Raw genomic sequence first — 9,849 nt, 5'->3', positions numbered from 1 at the left:
ACCGGTATTCATCAAATCTGAGGCCTAATACAGAAGCCGCTGAAAAAGTTCAAAGAATTATACCCTTAAACTCCAGCGATCAAAATGCAGTCAAATTTGTTCACCGCACGCACTTGTGACCGGAGATATGGGGCTTTAAAGATCCGGAATATTACCGGTATTCAACAAATCTGAGGCCTAATTCAGACGCCGCTGAAAAAGTTTAAAGAATTATATCCTTAAAGTTGTGGAAAATTCTAGCGATCAAAATTCAATCAAATTTGTTAACCGCACGCACTTATGACCGGAGATAAGGGGCTTTGAAGATCCGGAACATTACCGGTATTCATCAAATCTGAGGCCTAATACAGAAACCGCTGAAAAAGTTCAAAGAATTATACCCTTAAAGTTGCGGAAAACACTAGCGATCAAGATGCAATCAAATCTGTTTACCGCACGCACCTGTGACCGGAGATATGGGGCTTTGAAGATCTGGAACATTACCGGTTTACATCAAATCTGAGGCCTAATGCAGAAGCCGCAGAAAAGTTTCAAATAATTATACCCTTAAAGTTGCGGAAAACTCTAGCAATCAAGATGCATTCAAATTTATTCACCGCACGCACTTGCGCCGGAGATATGGGGCTTTGAATATCCGGAACATTACCGGTATTCAACAAATCTGAGGCCTAATTCAGACACCGCTGAAAAAGATTAAATAATTATACTCTTAAAGTTGTGGAAAATTCTAGCGATCAAGATGCAATCAAATCTATTTACCGCACGCACCTGTGACCGGAGATATGGGGCTTTGAAGATCCGGAACATTACCGGTATTCATCAAATCTGAGGCCTAATTTAGAAGCCGCTGAAAAAGTTTAAAGAATTATACCCTCAAAGTTGCGGAAAGCTCTAGCGATCAAGATGCAATCAAATTTGTTAACCGCACGCACTTGTGACCGGAGATATGAGGCTTTGAAGCTCCGAAACATTACCGGTTTTTAACAAATCAGAGGCCTAATTCAGAAGCCGCTGAAAAAGTAGAAAAAGTTATACCCTTAAAGTTGCGGAAAGCTCTAGCGATCAAGATGCAATCAAATTTGTTCAATTTGTAAATCTTTGAACTTTTTAGCGGCTTCTGAATTAGGCCTCAGAATTGATGAATACCGGTAATGTTCCGGATTTTCAAAGCCCCATATCTCCGGTCACAAGTGCGTGCGGTTAACAAATTTGATTGCATCTTGATTGCTAGAGCTTTCCGCAACTTTGAGGGTATAATTCTTTAAACTTTTTCAGCGGCTTCTGAATTAGGCCTCAGAATTGATCAATACCGGTAATGTTCCGGATCTTCAAAGACCCATATCTCCGGTCACAGATGCGTGCGGTGAACAAATTTGATTGCCTTTTATTACCTAAAAAATTCCGCAACTTTTGGTGTGTATGTTGTGATACTTTTTCAGCGGCTTCCAATTAATTGCCTTTTTGGTTGGATTTCTTCCACTGTGCAGTGCTAGAAAAAATAAAGCACTCACCAATAACCAGTATCTCCAGTCTTTAAGAAAACGTGCGCTATGCTAAGCTTGTGTACTATTTGTTCGTGTCCAAGTGAAACTCGAACTTGTACACGAGATTGCACATCGATTTATTTTATACCTGTGTACTGCGACGGTTGTACACAAATGCGTGAGCTCGAATTTCTACACATGTTCAAACATTGAGTTTGTGCGCGTGTTTAGCCCATTCATGCTCAAGTTGTTTGTGGACAACAACGTTTTTAAACAGCTATAACTTTTGATTGAGGCATGATTTGACTGCTCACAAAAACAAGTAAGGCTAATAAACGTGACTATTACCTTTCATTTGATTACAAAAAGTTACGAGGATCAGCTCTAAAACTGAAATTATTGCAATTAGTCTGATTGGATTCCAATGGAGCAGTGCTGCCAGGGACAGTTTACGTTGACGACGAAAAATGATTTTTTCATATATCTGTGTTATTGTTCAATATTATTGAAAACTGATAAAATTTATCAATTTATAGTGTCTTTGGCTAAGTTTTCCACGTAAGTGGGTATTGTAAATATTCTATGAGAATTGTATTGAGCATTGGAAGATAAAAATTGAGCAGCTTATATCACTGCGAGGGAAGCACCTATCTTTAGGAAGAATAGCTTTTCGTGTTTCATGACCCCACCGTTTTCAAGGAAAAATAGTTTTGAAATCCTACGTGCACTAGAAAAAAGTTGGGCATGAAAGGGTTAGATATTACGGTACACTATTCTAGCCTAAAAACAATGAAGCTCCGTTTTTATTAACAAGTGGTATTTTTGGCTGACGAAATGGGGATATTGTCAAAATAGGGACGTAATTTTTTTTTCTTTCTTTTTGATAAACCGAAGCTGTTAAGGTTGAACAGAGAATGGACAAAAATCGTAAACGAAAAAAGCAGATTTTTCTCACACCGTGGGTTAGATCTTCACAAAAATCAATCAGCAGTACTGTAGCAACATTCTACATAAGTTGATTGATTTTTATTAAGATCTACCACATGGTGTGGAAAAAACTGCTTTTTTCGTTTTCGATTTTTGCCCATTATCTGTCCAAACCTAGCCTCATAACCCTATTCAGATTATTTAGTACAAATTTCTTTTAAGGGAATCAGGAATCAGAATATATTGGCTCAAATGGCACGTTCCCCGTACATAGTCGGGGATTTGTGCCTTGCCGTGTGTTTTCATCATTTCCTGAGCGGAAGGAAAGGACAAGGAGGTGTGGGGAAGTAGAATTGGAAGGGTGGGAAAAATAACAGCACAAAACAAAAATAAACAACAGGTATACTCACAAGTAGTTCAACTTGCCTGCGAAAAAGCCTGAAGCTCTTTATCACATTGGATAAGAAACTTTAGTATGTCTCTGAGTTTCAGTCGACTAAACATGGTTTCGTCTATATAAGCACGGCTGAAGACTCGAAATCGCAATTGCGCTACCGCTGGACAGTTGCATATCAGATGATATGAGGTTCCGTAGTCGGATTCACAAAGATCACACGCTGAATAGTTGCCATGTGATAATTGAGTTTGCAGTGGCCGGTTAAAGCCCTGGTCAGCATGCCGCAGTGGAGCTTCGAAAAATGTAAGAGATTTTTCGAAACCACTGGGCATGGTTGTTCTAGAAACGCCTTTGTTTGGCGTCACGTTTGTAGATTTCTCCAATAACTGCGGTGCTCGGATGTTTCTTTCAAGGGAGTCTTCCAGTGCAAAATTGAAAAAAAAGTATTTACAAGAATTTGATTTCGGGTCAAAAAACTGAAAAAATCGAGGACTGATAAAATACAGTACTTCAAAGTTTGTAGTGCGGAAAGACTTGTTTTAGCGTAATTTCGGTGCGGGAAATAAGCATTTGATTAACCCTCCGGAAGTCGTGCAAATGGCTCACTGAACGAGCAGCCGCAGCTGCTCTAAGACGATTTAGCTGGATTTTCAGAGCAGCGTGCACTCAGTGCACTAGCGCGACTTCCGGAAGGTTAAGGAAAATCGATAACTAACCTTCGATCTCTCTCGCGAATGGTCAATTCTCAACCCTAATACATGACTGAAGTGATCACTCTACTCAGACAGGACCATGCGTCCTCCTCACGCAACCAAATGTTTGTGGATTAATTCCCAAGTTGGCTAAACAAGCACCAAATAAACATAGAAATTAGTCTACTCAGTCCAAAACAATGTCAGTCCTATAGACATCATCTGACGGAAAGTCATCCCTTACAACAAAATATGTGCAACTTTGAAAATAATAAAATGCAGATTACTACTTATTTGCAACAAAATAAGAGCGGCAAAGAATAGTTATATAACCAAAGTGCCTCACTACACTGCTAATATCGAATTATAACTCGAACAAAAAACTAAAAATAAATTTCACACCCAATAAATAGTGACTAAGCAGAACTCAGCTTCAATTAAATAACTTACCTAAAATGGATCTAATTACAAGTCGCAACGATATTTCCAAATATGGCAGTCATATGGAGCTACGCGAGCAAAAAAAACGCATTTGAATAGTTCCTTCAAAAAGTAAATATTGGGAAACTTTTCGTGTTACTCTCATATAAAGACAAATTTTCGTAAAACACTCAATAAAATACCATTACGATACAGTCATCCTTGGTTTGAGGAAATTAGGTGGATTATAATAAGTCACTATAAGGTGAGCTCTTTTCTCCTTCCAATACCGTATGCTGGATAACTGCTCTGAAGATACCATTGCATTGACGTAAACTAAGCCGTTTTGGCGTTAATATTTATTCACTACTTTAAGCATTATTGGTTCCAAGAAAAATTACAACTGTTTTGAAAATACTCGTGATATGTAGATATGCTAGTTTGTATTTTTATGTTACATAGCTTGTCACAGAATATACCTAATATAGCTCGTAGCAATGATAATTTTTTTTGTCTTCACCAAAGTAGTTTGCAAAAGTGCATTACCGAATACTTCATCTCGTCGTATTTCTTTGCAAAAAGTTGATGAATATATCTCACTTTTGAAGAATAGTGAACTCAGTTATGTTGGTTGCCACAACCTTCATTTTAATTCCACGATTTGCAACGATACCAACGATATATTGTGTCAGAGGTTTGCTTGACACAGTAGGGGCAAACAATACTTCTTTAACAACTGACACAGTCCCTCCAACCATTAAGTCGCCCAGAGCTAAATCTTGACATAAGGATTTCCTATTTCTGTTGCCTTTCACGACATGAGAGCAGGAAACCAGTGCTTTTTTCCTTGGTTGAGATATTCCTACCCGTCGGATGCCACACGGTCTCTAGGCTGGTATTGTTCTGATAAAAATAAAGATAATAAATTGTTATAAGCCTCCTAGTAGACTACTGCCACTCGTGTATAAAACAAAGTAAGTTATAAAGAAATAAATTATCACCGAATACTTTTTTGGCGTAAAATTAGAAAAAAAAACTCACTTTGGTCTACCCTAAGCATAATTTTAATTATACGTCGTTATATCCAATTTGAGTAGCATTCCGGCCAGCTGTTGCTTGAACTACCAGATTTGTTTGTTCGATGGATGGATTGTGGGTAACTCGGCTAGAGGAAGAAGCCGCTCATCCATCAGCAATTATCCAACGCTATGAAAAGTTAATCTTCTTAACAACCTTCAATTAGTGAATCTGGCCAAACCGCAAAAAAAACAACCAGTCGGCTTTCGAAAAATTTTCAAGTGACCAAGGTCAAAGTTCTGCTGTGTATAGCGTTTCTCCTCCAAACGAGGACGCACCTTTGAATAAACATTCGCTTTCTTTTCGAGCGAATCGTCCATCATCGTTTGCTCGTTAGTTCATCTTACGGTTCAGTACTTATAACATTAGTGGCCACTGGGTTTCTGTTTCGAACTCTACCCGAAGGTTTCCGTCGAAGCAAAAGTCATGCTGTCGACCCTTTCCACCAGCTGCATGCATGGCAGCGAAACAGAAAGGTTCATCATTTTGTGCACACTTGAGTTTTCAATAATGAAAGTGAACTCCCCGGAAGAAAGTTACAGATTGTTAACGATAATAAATTACAATATATTGGTTGGAATTATCTAGGCTGGCGAAACTGGTTTTGGTGCGGACGGTCGGTGTCGATTGCGGTTATTTTCCCAACTCAAAAAATAAATAGGAGCAATGCGCAAAAAAGCCGGTAATATTTTATACACGATGTAAGTGGAAAAACATCTTTGGCCACGCGTGTTGGTTAACAATACACAAGGCGATGGCGCCTTCTTCGGTCAGATGTGAAAGGGAAAGTTAGGGATATATACGCAATGTCTCAATTGGGCGATTTTGCGTGAAAAGATTGCAAAAAGTAATCTTTCAATATATGATTCGGATCCTGGGAGCCCAGTATAGCATGCTTTCGGTTGATACAATAGTGCGGATTTCTCCTTTTATAAAAAACTCCAACCTTTTCGCAAAATCATGTATTAAATGGTTCCACATATTTTTTGTGGCAGATACATGAAGCCCCAAATACAACAAACTCCTCTATGGGTATCAAATAGTCGTGACCTGCTACAGCCAAATTAATCTTTCAGAACAGAAAAAATCTTAACTTTATGTTTCTTTGTACCTAGTCTTCATATCGTTGAGTGCCTGTAGAAGTCATTGCCCATCAACTACAAAAGTGCGAGAAACGCGTCCAATCACCTTACCCAATGTCGTGAATAAACGATCAAAGAAGACGTACCGAAACCGGATTGTGAATCATATCTCGCTTTTTTGGTTTGCTTTTTCGGAACGAGTTCGTACAATGCAAATAATTTAAGCATTAGTCATACCTTTTAACAGGATAGTACAGATAATCCTGAGGGATCTGTGAGGTGAATTTTGATTTGTGTCAGTTTTGACAGTACTCCAGTAACCAACACAGACCAGCACTTTGACACTGTCTTACGTTAGGCATAATGTTGCGACGAACGAGGTTTAAAAATTTCAAAATCATATCGATTGAACAAATATTGTGAACTGTTCCATCACAGCATATCTTGCAACGTGGAAAATTGTACCCCGTTATTCGATACTATCGAACGTGTGCCAACGATTGCAGGTAAGCGAGAAATGGAACTGTCTTGACGATGAAAGTCTGTGGTGTATGCAACGTCTAGGCGTAGCAACTTCGCGCACATGCGTCATCAATCATCATTAACGTGCTCACCGATAGAGAACATAAGTTATGGTTAGTCTTCAATTAGCACTAGGCATGTTCGAAATGTCACATTCGTTCGAAATTATTCATCAAACCTGTACCTGAATAATGGAAATAAATGCATAAATACGATCGTTAAACCTATTACAATGTAGTGATCTTATGATCAAAAATGAGTTAATGTCGAAATTGTAATCTGTCATAATAAATTATCAAACATAGTGCTACATGAATACTTGAAGCATATGATCGAAAAAGTGCACCAAGAATATCTTGTATGGACAGTGGTTTGAAGTTACGGATTTACAAGTGATGTGGGGTTACTACTGGCATCATAAAATACTGTTGAGTATAAATATAACTATGTCTCTTCTAAAGAAACATATGAGTAATGTTCTCTTCTAATCTGACTCTGAGTTGCCTGTCGACTATACAGATGTATATTGTATACTGAACAAGACATACACAATGAATAAAAATACCACTGTCGAACATGTTCAAGCTTTGGGGTTTGGATTGGTTCATGTTTAACTTTAATAAGATTGTTATCTCTTTCAGTATGTTTGAACTAGAAACGAAAACTCATAACACAAAAATCGCTCTTTAAAAAAATTATGATTTTACGGTTCCGTGGACTTTAATCCCTAGGAAAATATCATTTGAAATCCGGAAGATTCTATTTTTCATTATAAATGTTTGCCATGGTTCTGCCTCGGCTAAGCTTCTGTATATAAGACATTTACGACAGGCTCAGCTCCATTTTCGCTTTTAGTACTTGTTCAACCTCACTCAATGCTATTTTTCCTTAGTAAGAGTAAGTTTAACTTTTTGGACTCATGCATTTTTCTTCACCGTATGGGAGCAACGGAGCTCTGCTGTCCGTTCGTATGATTTGCTGTTCACAAATTGAGTGATTTTTATTTTATGTTCTAATCAAGGTAAGAAGGTTAACTAGTTGCAATCTTATGCCCATTCACCTCTTTTATTCGTATTAGAATGATTTAATCTTATTTGCAAATCTTGAGAATCAACCCTAAGTGTGTTGTATTCCTGGCGAGGGTCTCAATAAGTACGTTATGTGGGCAAACCGATTCAGTTTAGTGAGCCAGTCGTATCCGATTCACTCAAGAAAAATAGAATCGAGTCTGGATCGATTCGGTGATTCATTTGGGAAGATTAATGAAATATCTGTTGATTTTGATCTGGAATAGATATTTTGATTCCATATATGCAAATAAGCGTCTGTGTAAATTGCGCTTATTGACTTTTATGTTATTCCTGTCCACAGCTAACTCAGTCCATTTGCTAGTATCTTTTTAGAATCTCCGTGTTTCATAAGCTCGGTGTAGCGCATTCATTCAGTTATTTTCGGTTCAAGTTCAATTTCAGTTTCAAACTGTATTTTGTTTCTGTGCTGGCTCTGAGTGGGATTATCGAGCAAAAATGCCTCAAACAAGGAATATGCTGTGTGAGCTGTGAGCTCACTTCTACTCTAAAATTTAAAAGATGTCACATTCTGCTTTCACATATACCTAACTATTAATTGCTTTTATTTGTGAATTAACCTATATTTCTTCTAAACTAAATGCTTTCGATTTTGTGTGAAACTTCAGCAAGCTTGGAATTGAATAAATAAAGGAGGCGCTGAAATTGAATGCCGGTTTCGGCAAATGCGCACAGAAATAGGCAACTTTCACAAAAAATATTCCGTTCTAAATGTTGTAATTTTACATTTCCCTAAGTCGCTCACCAGCAGATTTTTTTTTAAAGAATCAAAACTTTTTAAAAAAGAATCGTAGCTCACTAACTTTATTCAAGAGTCGATTCCTTCGATCGATTCGCAATTCACTCGCCCATCTCTAGTAGGGATCTTAAGAACGACCCTTTTGTTCTGAGTACCGGTAACGCAGTACCAATTATTCCGCTACAATACCGGTGTTCGAAGATTTTTTCCAAATATGTAAAAAACAAACAAAATTAAACAAAAACTATGAAACGATAATTTTATTCGTCATCTCTCATATGATTGATATTTATTTAGGTCAACAAAGCATTTTCAATTTGACATGGTAATCTGCCTCCAGCCACCAACGATACTCGTCAGGGTCACGTTTAAAGTAAGTTACAAACAAATTAAGCAATAAACAATTCCCCGGCGCGTTTTGTTCGTGTGCACTCTTTCATAGAAATCGTATAAAAATTGCCGTTTTTGTAATAGCGAGCATTGTGTCCTTTTTGTGGATCGGGAAACCTATTACATAATTTGGGGCAGCCCAGATATCAATTCAAGAGGTACTGAATTGATGGAATACAGCAGCACAAATCTCACTGTAGGGAATCGTGCAACATTTGCACGCTCTGGCAGGGAAGAGGTGTTAGATATAAATCTTTGCTCTGACGGTATTTCGCATGAGTTGGCAAACTCCAATGAGCTCGAATCATCGCTATCTGATCATATATACATCATTTTTGATCATTTTAACATTTCGGTAGATAGGTCTCATGGGTATTTTCCAACGATTGAATCTTCAAATGACTCGGATGAGATCGTAGGTAAACCAAACTCACTCATAGTAGCAGTATACGCTTCAAGTTATCCGTGCTTCTAAAGGAACACCTTGGAAGGCTCGCAAAGCTAACAGAAATGCTCGTCAATTCTCTGAGCGAAATAGCCTTTGTATAAATGTCTCAAGTCAAAATTTAAATAAATTACTTGCGATATCGAACTTTCATGTCATTTAAATTAGAACTTCTAGTGGTGAATATTCGTCTGACGAAGATGAAGTACACACCTGTTTTCGACACACAGCTTCCAGGCAATACGGTGCCATCACCGATCGATTGTTGAGCATTTGCTCGTAGAATTGTGGCAGCCGAATCGATAAAATGGGTGCTTGGAAGTCCCTATAAGTCTATAGGAAAAGATGGAATCATTCCATTACTTCAAAGAGGATATGCACACATCAAGCATATTTTGAAGAAAAGTTCTTATTTGTAGTCTTGCAACAGAATACATCCGATTAGCGTGGTGGGAAACAATTGGGAAATTCATTCCCAAGGGTGACCGCTTTACCTATGAGAAGACACAGAGCTTTAGACCGATCAGTCTGACCTCCTTCCTACTCGAATAAGTCGAACTTAATCAACCACATTCGGGGTGTTAGT

This window comes from Topomyia yanbarensis, unplaced genomic scaffold (genome assembly GCF_030247195.1).
Source record: "Topomyia yanbarensis strain Yona2022 unplaced genomic scaffold, ASM3024719v1 HiC_scaffold_92, whole genome shotgun sequence".
In the NCBI taxonomy this organism is placed as follows: Eukaryota; Metazoa; Arthropoda; class Insecta; order Diptera; family Culicidae; genus Topomyia; species Topomyia yanbarensis.
The sequence above is the reverse complement of the archived record's forward strand: the minus strand, read 5'-3'. Positions refer to the sequence as shown.